Genomic DNA, 16,536 nt, shown 5'->3' on the forward strand with positions numbered 1-16,536 from the left:
GAGGAGGGGAGGATGCGGTGCCCTCGGTGCCTCCCGTGCCAGGCTGGGTGGTTTGTTGGTGGGGGGGGTTCTGTAGTGCTGGTCGCTCACCCACCTGAACGGCACGCCCTCTGAGGTAGGTCGTTATCGTTACCCTCATTTTACAGATGGGGAAACTGAGGCACTGGCGGGTGAAGCAACGACGGCAGAGCTGGGAGCTGGTCCTGGGCTTGCTAATGCTGGAGCCTCTGCCCAAGCTGTACGGCCGTTTTCTCTCTCCCGCCAGCATCCCTAGAGCCCGTGATGGACAAGGGGTAAAAATGCTTGGGCGTTGGGATCTCAGCAGCACTAACACGCCAGGAGAGCAGTAGGTCTGATGGCGCGGTATTGGCGCTGCGATGGCTCGCCCGTTCTGTAGAGAGCATTTCTGTCCCATGTGAGGAGGCGGCCAGGAGGTCAGGAGAGGCCGGGGAGCCCGGTGTCTGGTGAGGAGGCCGTAGCCGTGCCACGAGGTGCCGCTGGCTGTGTCATGCTGGGAGCACCCTCGCTGCTCTATAGAAAGCAAGCACCGCGTGGGGACGGGAGTTGCAGCTGGCCACGGATCAAGGCGTTGCATGAGGAACACGGCACACGCCCTGGTGGCGGGGGGCGGGCGCAGGTTGGCTGGGCTGGGCAGGGACTGCCTGTGCAAGCCTCCTTCGGGCCGTACCAATCTGACCGGTTCACTTCTATTGCCTGTTTCACCGAAATTCGTTACGACTGTTTTCTACAGAAGTTTACAGCGTGTCACTGGAACTGATTTTTTATCTGTTCGTCTGGGGAAGCGTCAGCTCCGACTGCATCGGGGTCATGAGCAAATCTGGAAAGTCCTACGGGTGGTAAGATGGAAGTAATCAGTGGTGGAAAAGGCCAACCCAGATGTCATGTAACCATGCCGCGTGCCGGGCCACTGTGATTTGAAGGTCTGCTCATTCAGTTGTGGGAGGGAAGGCACCTTCCTTCCCTTACGAGGCAGGAGCCACTTTCAACTTTCTCTAATAGTCCTAGAGCTCCCTTTGCTCTCTCTTCCAGTGGTCTGCAAAGTATGTTTGTAATCCTCCTGCTGAATATTGTCCGTCTGGTGTTTGGCAGTGAAGAAAGGAAGGGATAGCAGACCTCTCTCTAAGAAACAGGGAAGCAAGGAAAAACTATTGCAAAAGTTATGTGGATATTTCTGAACACTTAAGGTGTTGTTTTTTTTTTTTTCTTTCTATAAATAATGACCGTGAGCTTCTTCAAAGTGTCAGAGCAGATGCAAAATCTTACCCGAAGGGAACTGGTGTGTACCCTTCATGGCAAGTGCAGCTCATCCCATGGATTTCACCAGTTTTTCTGTGAATCTTCTCTTCAGATACAGAAGCAGTGTCAGAAGTACCTGGGCCTGGGAGTGGTGGTGTTGGGGCACCACTGGCCCGTGGCACTATATCTTAGTGGAAGCTGTTGGTGAAACCTTGACAAAAGGCAGAGATGTACCTGCAGGTGGAGGTGCAAGTTCCACCCTCGTAGGTGTGAGAGGTGTGAGTAGAGGCAGAGGAGCCAGGAAAAAAATGGCAGCAAGAAAGCATTGAAGGTTTTGCACGTCCTGCCTGCTTGTAGATCCTGCTCAGCCACATGTGACACAGCAGTAGGAATTTCCTGCCCTGCCTAATGTGGTTGTGTCTTTCCTTTTTATTTTCTGTGTCAGCGAAATACTTGAAGCTGCTCATGTTTTAAAGCCGTGGTTCTATTTTCAGGACCATCTTCTTATTGCAGTAGATGGAGGGGGGTGAATTTAGCACTCACGTCTTTGTTCTTCCAAACCACCAGCCTGTCGGGCCGGCATCCCCCTGTGGCATGCTTCCCTGAAGGACAGTCACTCTGGGAGCTGGAGGCTGGGCTTCTTAAAAGCTTGGCTTCTGGGGGAGTGTAATGAGAAGCCCTGACCTGTGAGTGGTGTGGGGCATGGCAGGCGGAGTGGCTGTGCCTTGCAGGTGGGCACAGGGAGGTCTTGGCCCTGGCCACAGCCCCTGCATGGTGGCCCAGCAAGGGCAGAAGGGGTGGAGGAGCTGCTCCGTGTCCCCGCGGGGGGACACGAGATGCGTGCGGTCGCAGGACGCTAGGGTCAGCCTAGTGCTCATGGGTACCAGCTGAGCATTGCTCAAAACAAGTGCGCACGGTGAAAAGCCACTGGTATCTGTGGACCGTCCCAACAGATGTCATCAACAAGTCTGTATTGATTGCTGGGGTTGGTGTTTTGGCAGAGCTGGAGGCAGATGGCACATTGCTAATGAGCAACGAGCACTGCTGGCACGGGGTGCAGAGGAGTGTTGGGTGGGATAGCAGAATGGCACGGGGCCACGGGCAAGTGAGGGCCATGTTTGACCCTCTTTGTCCTCTCCGCATTCGGTCCTTTTTTCTTGCTGCATAAAATCTAAATTTCTTAATCTCTTCTCTGAACATTTGGTCTCGTTCCAGCTTCCTGTGCTAGCCCGCTCTCTTCCATCCCATCTATATGTGCTGCTCCTTTTTTTTCTTACTTGATGCTCAGGCCTTTGCCTGGGATGTTTCTGGGTCTGGTTGCCAGTTCCCAATAGCATCCCCTTCGTGCCTACACCTCACTGGATCATGTACAGGAGAGGGAGCAAGGACTAAGGCTGCTCCTACTGGCTGGTAGAGAAGAGGGTGGGGGTCACACTAAGCCTGAGAGAAGGGCTGTGGATAGCTTTGGATCCCAGCTTGGTGAGACAGACTCAGCAGATTGGATTTTTGACTATTATGAGACTGTTGCTTCTATCATACGGAGACGAGCATGCAGCCCTGCTGCACGGAGTATTGGACAGGCTGGTGCTTGGGCTGTCGTGGTGGTGAGCACGTGCACCGAGCACACAGACCCTTCAGCTGGGGGGGTTGCTGGCTGCAGCACTCACTGCTTTTATGCGCTTGCAATTCTATTTATACATCATAAACGCTCAAGGGTGGCTACCACTTGAGATCTTTGAATGAAAACAGTTCTTTCCACCTCTCTGGTCTCTGAAAAAAATTAACTTACATGAAGAACCCAACCCACAAAATTCCCAATCCAAACCTGAAGTAACCAGGAACAAGGTAGTTCAGATCTGGTTCAGACACAGGATAGAAGCTACGTCCAGTTGCAAAGCTCAGATCTGTATCCCCACCACTCATCTCCTAGCTTTCAACAGTCGGGTACATGGGACTGAATTAAATGTCCATTAATGTATGTCTGTATAATTTTTTGAGACTGTTTTGTGGCTACTTAGATACCACAGCAGGGTGCGAGATGCCCATTTCTGTTGATGGCAAGCAGCAGGAAAGTATGGCTAACCCAAGCAGACATTCTGCTATGGTTCTTTGCTGGTATTCCTTTGTTACTGGCTGCACCCCCAGGTGCCGGATTCCCCTTATCCAGCTGCCTAAATTCCTCTTAGCATGGAAGAACCATTTCCTGTAAAAAGTCATCCAAGCTCAGCACCTCCAGCTTCATTTACTGATGTTGCATACGACAAAACTCAGTCCCCAGCAGCGTAGAACCTGGAGGTTCTTTAACCACGTGCCCTGCAGCTGGAGACCCCTGGGGTAGCCTCCACTGCTACTTGCTGCCCTTTGTCTTGCTGGGTCTGTCTGGACTAAAGCTGATGATCAGAGGAAACTTGGGCAAAGAAATGCACTGAAATGTGAAGGGTAAATCCCTCGGTCTTCAGTTGTGATCCAGTAATTTTTTAGTATTTAGAGGTAAATAACTGTGAGTTCCCTTTCGTGTGATGTGAGCTCTTAACTTCTTTCTAAGTTGTGGTTCTCCTTGTAGTTTCTGGAGGAGGGAAGTAGTTTGATTCTCCTTCAGAGCCTGACAGGAATGGCCAAAAATCTAGGGTGAGGTGCAGCTACGGGGAATCCGTTTGAGAACCCCCTCAGTCTCTGCAAAAGCCAGCTCTGCGGTTGCCCTGAAAGCTTCAATTTCCCAAAAAAGGAAAGGGCAAAAAAGCCTTGAACACTGACTCTTTGAAAGCTGTGAAACTTAGAACAGGTGTGAGCATAGGCAGCTGCCCGGGCGCTGTGTGCAGATATTCCTGCTAATGCCTCCTTAGAACTTAATCTCTGAAACCATCTGCTTATGGTGAGCACATGTCCCCGAGGAGGGGAGGGAGCAAGAACAAATCCTGCAGCCCCTCCGCTTCTTCCACTGCAGCCTGGGTAAGAATTTCCAACAGCAGAATGAGCTGGAGCTGTGTGCCAAGAGGCCTCACTCCCAGCTTCTGTGAGGGAGGGAAACTCTCGTGGCAGTTCTGCGACTTCAGGCTGGTTGCTGTGGGGTCAGAGATCGGGATCTGGATCATGACTATGAACAAAACCAACACGAGACAGGCTTTGGAACTGCCATCAGCAGAGCCCTTGGTCCCTGCAAATATGTGGGACCAACTTTTCTTATGTGGGGTCCGTGTCTAAGATCAGCCCAAACCTCCAGCAGAAACCTGACTTGCATTGCTTTGATTTCCAGTCTTCAGTCCCTGGGAAGCTGAGTCCTGTAGGATGTCATCTTCTGCGCAGCTATCCTAATAACTGCCGTGGGGCCTCCAACAGTAACTCAGAGGAACTCACGTCTCCTCATTATGCCTTTTTTCTCCTCAAGTTTCTTTGCTTTTTGACTTTGGGACAGACAGCCAATATATCCAAGGGTCATAGAAGTGACCGTAGGTGACTCAAAGCCACCCACCGCCCCTTGCCATGCTGCCTGCTCTGCAGCTGTGGCAACTTGCAGAGGGCAGAGTGCTCTCAGCCGCTGACCTGTTAATGGAAAGCTAGTTCATCAGCTTTGGAAAAAAAACAAAACAAATGTGCAACGGGCCACTGTTGCCCTGTGACTGCCAGAAGCAGTGTGGTGACAGGAATGGGTCATGCTGCAGCCCATGACTGAAGGGTCCCCAGCTTCAGAGAGACATTCAGGGACTTCCTCTGCGTTTGGGGCTGGCCATAAAAAATTGATCATCCTTTGTTACAGCTTCACTTCTGTCACTTTCCATCCCAGAGTCTGTTTTTTACAGAAAACAAGCTACATTCATCAAAAATGACAGAACACAGACTTAATGTAATCATGTATGGGAACATGAATTGCAAATGCAGAACACAAGCACTAAAATGTATTTTCCATTACCGCCACAAAATGAAATAATCATGAACATTTTCCCCCAGAATGAGAACACATGTAGAGTACACTGACACCTTAAAATGCTGCCGTGCCCTGGCCTCAGGTGCAGGTAGGTTTGGTGACCACCGGCAGGGCAGAGATCTGCTGGTACCAGGAGCGGTGGCTATCTTCTAATCCTCACCATGGAAACTTGTGTTGGTTATTAGTTACAGCAGCTCCTGCAGTTGTGTTTGGGTGACATTTTGGTCATCGCTGGTTGTTAAAGATCTCATGGTACTCTGAAGCACAACTCAGCAGAGGTGCTGAGAAAATAGACAGTGCTGTATATCTCCTTATTTCTAGATCCTGCTTCTAACCACTGGTGGATCGCTTGCTGCTAAGCTGGAACAAGTCCTCTAACCCCTACTCTGCTTTCAGACACCAGTTGCAAAAATGCAGATATGCCTATTTCAAATAATCTGTTGCTAACCAGTTCAGTTGGTACAGGACGTGTTAATCAAAGTCTTCCTTTCCCTTGCAGATTCACTGGACCACAGTTTTGCCATGCTCTGAACATCTGCTGTGTTGCACTCCAGATGCGGCTGCATTTCACAGGCAGGTAAAGTTCTGTCTATATTTCTATGTGAGTCTTTTAGTTGTTTGTAACTTGATGTAGTATAAGAAATAATGTAAGGGGCTGGATTGCTTCTGTTGAGCAGGGTCTCAGTAGAGAGAGGAGAAAAGGGTGACAGAATTGGGAATAACCTCTCTGTAAACTAAATTAAATCCAGTACTTGTTCAGTTATTTAGATTATTTTAAACACATGCAAGTTATCCAGCCTGTACTTGCCACAATTCTGCAAATACAAAGCCACTAATAAGAGGGGTTGGAGCCTGCCCCGCTGAAGGATAGTTGGATATGGATCATGATGATGTCTGGAAGGGAAACTAGTAGTTTGATCAAAGCCGTGTGCTCAGCACTGAGTGCTGATGGAATGATATAGAGAGAATAAGGCAGGAAGACAGTGGCTGGTTTACATCTCATCTACCAGAAGCTGCTATGAGGGACTTATTGATCTCTGATTCAGCCACAGGCCGTGGGTTAAGTGATGGGATGTATCTGAGAAAGACCAGTCTAACTGCACCCAACAGGAGGTGCTGAAGAGAGCAGCATGCTGTGCTGGGCCAAACTTCTTTCCACCCACAGAGAAGGTGGGACCCTGTCATAAAGAGAAGAGGAAGAGATTTTATTCTAAATGAGTTAAAATGATGTCTTTGCATGAGAGCACTTCAGATTATAAAATATACATAAAACAAATAGACTCAGCAGCTGTAGAATCCAAGAGAAAATCTGGATTTGGAAGAGATTCTTAACTTTTTTGTACTACAACAGTAAGTAAAAACATTTGGTCTTATGCATTTTTCCAGCTGTTTACACACAGTCTGCATCCTCGCCAACAAGTTTGCTTAAAGACCTTTACAGGCGTGTTCTTATGGTCATATAAATGCAATCTCCTGATGTATATGCACATATATCCGCATCCTTGTACGTTTGACACACTTTGTGTATGTGCATCATCTCATAGAAATTAACTTCCTCTTTGAATTAATGTGCTTTTATGCATATACATCAATATGTCCCAGGGTGCATATATGTATCTTTGTTCATATTCCCATATATGCATGAGGTGATCAACATAGTCAAATTGAAAAAATAAGTTATTCCAAATCTGTGTTATTTCTCATTTCGTTCCCAAGGGGTAAATGGAACCGTTCCAAATGAAAGGTAATCTTGGGACCTGAAGTTTTACATTTCAGCATACAGCGTGGTTTTAATGCTCTGTACCTTAGACTGTAAGCTCTTCAGGGCAGTAAGCAGATTCCCTTCTTTATTTATGCAACAAAAGCAATGACAGATTATTTAAGACTTCAGGTGCTAGGACAATGCAAATTAACAATAATGGTCAGATTTTATGGAAATGTGAGTTGGACAGGAAGGTGCCTCCAAAGAATCTGCAAAAGCCAACCTTGTAAACTTCTGCAGCAGGTTTGTCACAGTGGTTTTTTTTTTTTTGTTTGTTTGTTTGTTTCTCTTTCACTGGGTTGAAATAGTTTACCTACAGCTTTGAACACATACCCAGTTCAGTGTTCTCTTTGCATGGCTTGTAAAATCTAGCACACATGAGCAGTGCACACTTGTATCTAGAGCTAATATACACACACCTATGTGGTAAAAAACCCAAGCTTTCAGAAGTAACTCGTAAACATTCATGGAAAGCAAACGTGTCATCCTCTCAGGTAACCAACTATGTGCAGCATATATGTGGCATTGGAAAAAAGTGTGTCGTGTACATAAATCTGTGTAAACAAATAGAGAATTTATGCTTCTGTATGTTTATTTTGGGTATATGTCTGTGTATTCATGCAAACGCTGGATCGGGAAGTCAGTAGAGGCAGTGTGTACACACCTTCCAGAAGAGGGCATCTGTCTCCCAGTGCAGGCAGCCTTGCTTAACCAATGGCCCCCAGCCTCTCACACCTGGGCACTCGCATCTTGCTTGCCAATTTGAGGTTAACAGTGCCAGCACAGAGTGAAATATTAAGGCAGCCGCTTGAAATTCAAAGTGTTTCTCTTAATTAATGGGTGGATGCCACAAGCTGATCCAATCCAGCTCTTAAATTAATCTTAATTACACGGATTTTGTAACTTTGGCATTAGCCAGCCACACAAAATATGTATTTCATAATCCTAGAAACGGGTGAAAAAGACTGCTGCTGAGCTGAGAAGTCAGCTGATGATTTTATCAGCCTCTGTGGCTGTGGGTGTAAGTGTCATTGGGGTGTGTCTGAGATCGTATCGGGAAGACCAAATTAATTCACTCCTGCAAATATCAAAACAAGCTTTTTTTTTTTGCCAGCAAGTAGGGAATAGGCAAGAGATTTCTGAGCTGCTATATTTGGAGTTTCTGTGCCATCCAGTGCATACAATAAAGAAAAGAAGCATCAGGGAAGTTGGTGATCCATCGTGTTTGGTAATGATTTATGAGTGCGTACTCAAAGATTACAGCTTGAGCCTTTAGTTGTTTCCATTGTACTTGTTGATTTGGAGGAAGGGTCAGGAGATTTTGTAGCTCTGCCAAGGGTTTGCTGTGTGAGACTGGTGAAGAGGAGGGAAGCTCTTTCTCCCTGTGCTTCCATTTTCCTTCTCTGCACGTCTGTCCATTCAAATTATTATTATTATTATTACTTTTCTGGATAGAAGCTGCCTCTTAGTATGTGTCCATTCAGCATAATACAGCATCTAGGTGCTACTCTACTCCAAATAATGATAATGGATAAATTGAATTATCTCAGGAGGATTTATACTGGTACTCTGTTAGGCACGAGCATACAGGATCTCTCCAAGCATCCATCATGCCAACTTTAAATAGAAAACAGAGCTGGGAATAGATCGTCAGGGATATTCATAGGAAATGCAGACACACAATTTGCCTAACCAGTCACTGCGTATTCTTCAAATGGGAAGCACGGCCCTGTCTGTCCTCAGGGATTTGTGTTGCTTTGGGATTAGCACTGCTCGCTGGATTACACCCCTGCTCCTGCAGATGCAACTTGAAAAATGATAGGTAAACCTGGGAGTGAGCATGGTTGTAAGCTGTTCTTGAGTTGTGCTCTAAGTCATAGGGTCAGCACAAGAGCAGTCTGTATATAGCCCAGAATGACTACTTGTGAAGTGCATTTGCGATTTGTTCCCTGCCATTACTGCCAACCCGGGCGGGGGGAGGGTGGTGAAAGAGCAGAAGATGTGTGTGTGTGTAATTCGCCCACGGAGAGCCATTTGCTGTACACAGCTCTACGTACATGAGCTCTACGTACATGCACACTCGTGCATGGAGGTACACATGCACCTTTCATTCATGCCTCGCAAGCATCCCTTTTTTCATTTGCTCTACCGTACAGGCATCAGAAGTGCTTGTAGAGAGATTTTTTTTTCCCTTGAATGGGCTTGTAAATGCTATTCTTATGTCTGACCTGTGATTTCTCTCAGTGCCTGTCTGTGTGAAGCACATTGTTTGGAGGCAGTCTGCCCATATTCTTACAACCGTTTTGTATTTGGCTAATCTGATATACTTGCGTCTTTCTGGTTAACATTTTTACCTTCTAAAGCATTTCCTGAAGTTGCTTTACAGGGCAGGGTTAGTTTGGATATCAATTTGGGGGTTTGTTTTCATAGTACTTTTGGAAGCATAAGTGGGAAAATGTTAAACCTCATGTCAATTTGCCTAATTGATGTGAAACTTGATTGTGGCCGGGGAGGAGTGGATTTCCCTACTTCAATCTTATGAATAATTTGCTCATCTGAAAAGAGAGAGAAAATCCAGTAAATCCTGGCAGCCAAAGCAACTATTCTCACAGCCTGAGATTCTCCCAAAATACCGAGAAAAAAACAGGGAAATTATGTGCCTGACACCCTTGGGACCCTTTGTAATGCTGAACCTTTGCATTTTGTTTGTGTTTGTTTTGGTTGGAGCCAATGGAATCTTCCTCGGAGTCAAATTATTTTTACTCCAATTTTGTGGGATTTCTTGTGCTTTTCTCTAAAGCACTTATTGCGCAAGTAACGGTAATGGAATCTGGATTAGACAGACTGCTCATGAAATACTGTATCATTTCAGTGTTCCTGAATGCTAGAACGTGCTCAGTTCTGAATTTTTTCGATCTCCAAGGCTTGCTGGAGTTGGTGTGGCTCGAGTAGGAATGACACAGAACTTCCTGGGTTCTCAAATTCAAAAACCTCTAGATATCTGAACTCATCCAGCAATGGGGAGGAAGCCAGCAGGCAAATGGAGAAACCTTTCCAGCTTTCAGTGGAGGTAGGATGCAGAATGAGTTAATGTTGGCCCAAAGGGCCACAATAAATAATGAGAGCTCTTCCAAGTATATCGGGGGAAAGAAATATGAGAGAGAAGGTAAGCCCATTAATAAATTAGGAGAGAGCTGGAATCAATGGTGATTCTAAAATGGCTGAGCTACTTAACTTTTTTTTTTTTTTTTTAATTGGTCTTTAAGAAGAAAAATATAGAAATGGAATATGGACCATTAGGAAGTAATGAGCATCTTGGCACCCTAGCTGTTGATGTAAAGCAGATAAGGGAACACTTGAAAGAATGGATAGCAACAAATCAGCAAGTCCAGCTGATGAGCATCCTGGGATGTTTAGGGAATTGGCTGCTGAATTCACTGAACTGCTGGCAGGTATTTTTGAAAAGTTGTGGATTAAACAGGCAGGTCCTTCATGATAAGTCCATATTAGTAGTTCTGGAACAAAGACCAGCCTTGCAAAGCTATCGGGAGCGATCCCAGCAATTACCACGTTACACAGCCCATTGCCTTTTCAGTTTGAACAAATGCTAAGAGAGGAGTATGTGAGTTTCAGGAAGTGTAAGTTCATAAACCGGCCAGGCTGCCAATCAAACCAGATAGTTCTTTTGCTTCACATAATCAACATTACCACTTTTGTCTTCTCAGTGAACATGCACAATTCGACCAGAGCTGATTCAGCTGTGCCAGTGAAAACCCACCTAATAAACTCATGTAATGGTTTGTGGATTTCAGTTTAGTGTAATGTTTGAAAACGCGGCTCCTTCAAGCAGTTCACTACATAGATCTGTTGGTGTAAGCTTTCTGCTGTAAGACTTCAGGCTGCTCCGATTCTTCTTCCAGATGAATTTCTTGATTTTCAGCAGCCTTGTGCTGCTGTGTGAGAGGCTGAAATTTGTCTTTTGTACCTGCTGCTAAAGTTGCTCCTTCGAGGTGAAGTACAGTAGGCTAAGCAGGTCATGGGATGTTCTAGACTGTCAGGATGACAGCCTCGGCCTGCTGATCCAGCACAGCAAAATCCATTCTCCGAGTGTGGGGGCAGTCAATACGGTGCCACCTCTACAGGCAGATATAGGGAATGGGGGTGGTAGCTTTCCTTGAAAAACATGTGGGGTTTCCAAGTCTGCAGATAGGATCCTAGCTTTTTCTCCTGATTCTTTGTCTGGACTTACCGAGAAGATTGATAAGCAGAATGTAGTGAGTGATACTGCTGGATAGTATTCCTATTACAAAAGGATTTCGCCTGTAAAAGATGCCTGTGAAAGGGCAATGCTTGCCAGCATGGAAGAATCAGCACTCTGAACATAATGTGGCTAGTGGAAGGCAGTGTGTGAGCGCTGCTCAGGACGGAAGGCCTTGGTGAGCTGCCACGTAAGATGCTGTCACTTACTGGAGGCAGGTGCTCTCCTCATCCAACAGCTAGCTAGGTGGTTTTTTAATTATTATTATTTTTAACAGAAAGAACTATAAAATAGAAGATGAATCATTTACCCAGATCAAGGATTTACTTAAGGTCTTATTAATGCCCTTCTCTGAAATTTAATGAATAAAGCACCCAGCAGTGCAGAGCTTCCACAGATGATGGTATTTCAGGGCAACAAAGTTTTGTTTCCCACATTTTCTTAGGAATTGAGGTAATTACCAGACTTTTGCATAAAGTTATCATTGGAGGTTAAAAGACTAGAATTGTCTCTGTCCAGTAACAATACCTGTTCCTTTCTAACTTTCTTCCCAGGGTATTCATTCTGATTTGATATCTGGTTTTGCAGAGTCCTGAGTTAACCCCGAAAGCCTGTGCTCAGGCAGCACCTATCTACCAGTGCAGCTATGAGTTGGAGCTTGTCAGGAGTCTGCTGGCCACTGACTTTGGGGATCAGTGCCAGCATCAAGCTTGGGGAGGATCAAGATTTTGGCCATCAAGCCAGGATGGCTTGCTAACCTCATCCATGGGTCTCCAGTTCTGACACGGACAGGGACACCACGCTGTGCCTGGTCCTTCAGAGTGTGTAGCTGAGAGATGCAGTGGAGGAGAACTTGCCCCAGGTGTTTGATACCTTTATTGCAGCTTTTTTTGCCATTTGCAAATAATATATGGAATATATTAGCGCAGAAGCTGAGATTCTCCAGCAGTTACGTTGCAATTGTCTGTCTGTCTTTCAGATTTCTCCTCCTACGTGCCTTCTTTATACCCCCCAGTGATAGAGAAAGCTTAGGCTTAAACGATTTCAGTGGGTGAAAGGCAGGAGGTGGGGAGGGAACTAATATGAAAATTACTTTAATTTAACAGTCTGTCACTCACAGTGGCCCAGAGGAGCTCTAAGACCATTATCAGTGACCCTACTAGCCACCCTTTCCTCAAGCATAAACTTGAACTATTATGCACGCTTATGGGTGAGAGCATACTTTCTTCCCTACCTGCCAGTTAAGAGGTAAAACAGGGAAATGTTTGTTGATGGAGGCTGAGGACGCTATGAATACGGAGCCAGAAGTTACCTTGCACGGTGAGTGCTCAGAGGGCTGCAGAGTACTGGGTAGGTCTAGGTTTAGATGCCTGGTAAAGCAGGGGTCCCAGAAGGCATCATCCCCGTGCGTGGTCACCGAGGACGCAGCTCTGGGCTATCATTACTTATTAAACCTCTGGTGATACCGCCCAGGGACCCAAATGCTGGTGTGTTCAACAAGGCCCTAGTGGAGGTTGAACAGGGACACTCGGCTGTCTGATCTCTCCGGTAATGGAGCCCTGGTTCACGGCTAAGGCTCCTAGGTCCACAGTAATGAATGTAATTAGTTCTAATAATGGGTGAGGTGATGCTGTCAAATGAGAGGTGGGAGGGTTCGGCTGGGTTCTTAGGGCCCCATTCTTGTTTATGCAAAGGTTGTTTTACACCCGTCTGGCAGCGCAGAGGCCTGAGAAGTTAGGAGGCTGCCCTGCGGGGCTCTGGCTGTAACCTCCACCTCGGCTCATCCGACAGCGCTGGAGGGCATCAAATACCGAGCCCATACGGTGGACTAAAGTCTCCACTGGTTTAAATCAGCATAACTCCTTTGCCTGCGTAGAAGCTATGCTGATCGGGGCCAGCTAAGGACTAGATCCAGGCAATAGATGGGTTTTGCCTTTAGTCTGTCTGTTAGTCAAAGTCAAGTCCTTCAGATGTCGCATCCCATGCAGTGTTAGAGAAGGTCACGTTTCGCCTCCTCTCCACCTGGGCTGTCCCCTCTCCTCTGGATAAACAGTATTTCCCCATTGCATTCCCAGTCCCTCACGCTTCACCAGAATTAAATTCATCATTCATTTTTTATGGTTTATACATAGCAGTAATTTATGTTTTCAAATATATTGAGGTCACACTTTAGCAGAAAAAGAGTGTTTCACATTTAAATTGAAGGCATGTTCATTCCATTAAACGGAGATGTTTTGGATAATTTTAAAAGGCTAAAAGTAGTAGAAAGTAACATTAAAATAAAATTTGAGAGATGTAATTACACCTAATCGTACCATAAAATAATCAATACTGCATTACATTATTTCTGACTTCCCCAGTTATAGCCTTTTTTTGTTAAGCTTTTGAATATTGATGAGGTTAGTGGGGTCGCAGTCGACTCTCTGAGGTCTAATGGAGGTGGAATTAAGGTGATGTCCTCTCCTATTATATCTGCGTGGGGAGGTGAGCTCTATACTTTCTCAAACTGGGGAGATAACATGGCATCAGAAGCCAATACCTCGGCAACATTTCTTCAGCTGAGATTAGGCTGTCAGTAAGTGCTGACTGGGAAGCTGGCAGCGCTGTCTCCCCATCACAGACCCACTCAATTACACACGCCGGGACGCAGAGGAAATGATGTTCGCGTCAACAGAGATCATTAACAGCTGGAGACCAGCGTGTGCGAGGCGACAAGAACCAGTTCCTTCCAGTTCAGCCAGGGCTTTCTGCGCTTCCCCTGTGAGCCCGAGAAGGGGTTTTGTTGTGGCTGTTTGCTCCCCGTCTCCCCTGCCCCTTTAGTCCCTTCCCCCTCCACCTGACCCACAGCTCTCCGTTAAACCAGCAGCCCCCTGTGTCTGGCCTGCACAGCACTCCTCCCTACCAGGCTGTGCCCATGGGCATGCAGGCAGCAGGGCGCTGGGCTGTGGTTCAGCACCAATGGTGGGGCTGGGACCTCGCTTCCACCTCTGTTTGTCCCCAAAGGTACGGTCTGACCGCAGCTGCGGGGATGCCTCTGCCACCACAGAGCTCTTGGTGTGAAGGGTTTGCTTTTGTCCTGGTCAGTGCCGCCCTTCGTTTGGGATCGTGAAGTCTTCCGAGGATTTATCTTTGGGAATTTTGGCGTAAAGAAAAAAGTTCCCTGCTGGGAGACAGCATTAGGAATTTTCCCTTGGTTCAGCGTGTACCCTCCTAATGCTTCCATGGCTTGCAGTAGGGCAGTTTTTAGCATCTAAAGCAAGCGATGGAAGGCTGGATAGCCCAAGCTCTGCACCCAAATTTCTGGTATTGTACTGTTCTGTGCCTTCCTGCAAACATTTGACCCTAGTTTAACCTAGGGAAAAGGGAGGAGATCTGACATTGAGCAATAATTGTAGGATTTGTATTTTGCCTTCTGTGCCCATGTTTCTCCCTCCATACAACGAGCATAATGCTCTTTTTACTGAAGTCTGTTTTGCACAATATAGACAGGAAAAAAAAGGTTTCTTAGCTTTTGGTAAACCCTCTGAAAAAGGCAACAAAATGTTATTTTCCTGGGTTCTGATAATAAATATGGATGGAATTTTAAAACAGAACCAAATCTAGCAGTGCCCCTGCATCATCCATTTCACATTGCCACAGCATCCTCAGATTACAGTGCTCATAACAAAAGGAAAGATAACGAGCAGGCCCATATCATTACCATTAATAATAAAAACGATATAATGTATTTTTAAAACTTTCCTTAATGCAACACCAGCCCAGTCATCCCAACACTCGAATTATCACAACTGCCCCCAAATACGTATACAAATACATAGATAGAAGTTTCAGGACACAAAATGCAGTTCAGGTGCTCGGTGTTCCCCTGCCCACCCTCTTTCTGCAGAGGTTCACTCTCCTTTCCCCCCACCCTTCCCGCAGACCAGCCGTGCCCCGGCCTTGCAGGCTGCCCGTTAAATTATTCCCCCCTTAGACCCAGTGCAGTCTCAGGGGTCTGGCTGTATGCAGCCCCCCCACACCCCTCAGCCCTGCCGTGCCATTGCTGAGGTATCTTCCTGGTGCCTGTTCCCAAACTCTGCTTTCGCCATCCTCTTTTGCTCCATGCACCCCGTTTTGTTCCTGCTCTGAAAGCAGAAATCCCGGTGGTTATTTGCCCAAGAGCAAGCAGTGGCCAGCCCTGTACTGCAGACACGAGGCACCCCCCTCTTCTGATTAGGCTGAATTGCTTTCAATTGACTAATAGAACAAGCTGCTGCTGCTTTTTCTTTTCTTTTTTTTTTTTTTTTAAATTTGAAAATGGAAGGGACACTATTAGGAAATTTACATTTGCGAATATGATATTTAATTAGCAATATTAATAAATTAATAGAAGTAAAGAACCTTGTCGAGACTCCAGATTAATAAAACATGCTCTCGTTGAGTAAATGAGGTGAGCCAGGGATGTGATGCCCGTAGAGGATACGGGGGAAAACTCACTCCCTAAATACCCCTTAAAAAAGGATGAGGGGCAATAAGGAGTTGGGGCAAAGCTTTCTCTGTCTTCTAGCACCCCTCACGGTTACATGCTAGCCCTTTCCCCGTCATGCCACAATACTTATATATGAAATTAAGAGCAGCTTTTCTGCCTGCATTCAGCCTTGCCCTGCCAGGAAGCTGAATGAGTCAGTGGCAGGGAGTGGAGGAGAACCAGAGCTTGCGGGTGGAAGGTAACAGAACGGACAGTGACAGGGTAAATGCTTGGAAATGTTTGGTCGGATCCATTAGAAAGCAATAAAAGAGACTTCTAATATTTTCTGATCTGATCCCCTGCCTACCCTGCTGCACAGGCTCTCACTTAGCGATGGCTGCATCCAGCTCGGTCTCTGCAGACCAAGACGTGAGGAGCTTTGCCCTGGAGGGATGCTCGGTGCAGATGGAGCAGAGCGACGCAGGAGGCGACATCTCAACGCAGGCTCAAGGAGGGGAAGTGGCACAGCATGGGCTGGGCTGAGAAGAACAACTGCGTTAGGCAGAGGTCTGGCACGGCAGGAGAGAAACGGCCGCGAGGTTCACAGGGGTCAGGCTCAGCGAGGTGTCCCAGTCTCAGTGTGCATCTGTCTTGGGGGCTCACCCAAGCTGGAGCCCAGTCCTCTGCTGCTCACTGAGCCACCCGTCTGCAAGGCTCCCCAGCAGAGGCTTCAATTTAGGCATCCCCTAACTATTGATCGGAGCTGTGGCCAGTCTTTCTGTAACCTCAGCTGTCCTGGAAAAACCTCTCTGCTGCATCCAGCAGGGCAGTGAACACAAACGAGGGTGGTGCTGGCCTTCCTTCCCCACTACCCTTATGCTGGTGCTGCA

This window comes from Anas acuta, chromosome 22 (assembly GCF_963932015.1).
Source record: "Anas acuta chromosome 22, bAnaAcu1.1, whole genome shotgun sequence".
NCBI classification, from domain to species: domain Eukaryota; kingdom Metazoa; phylum Chordata; class Aves; order Anseriformes; family Anatidae; genus Anas; species Anas acuta.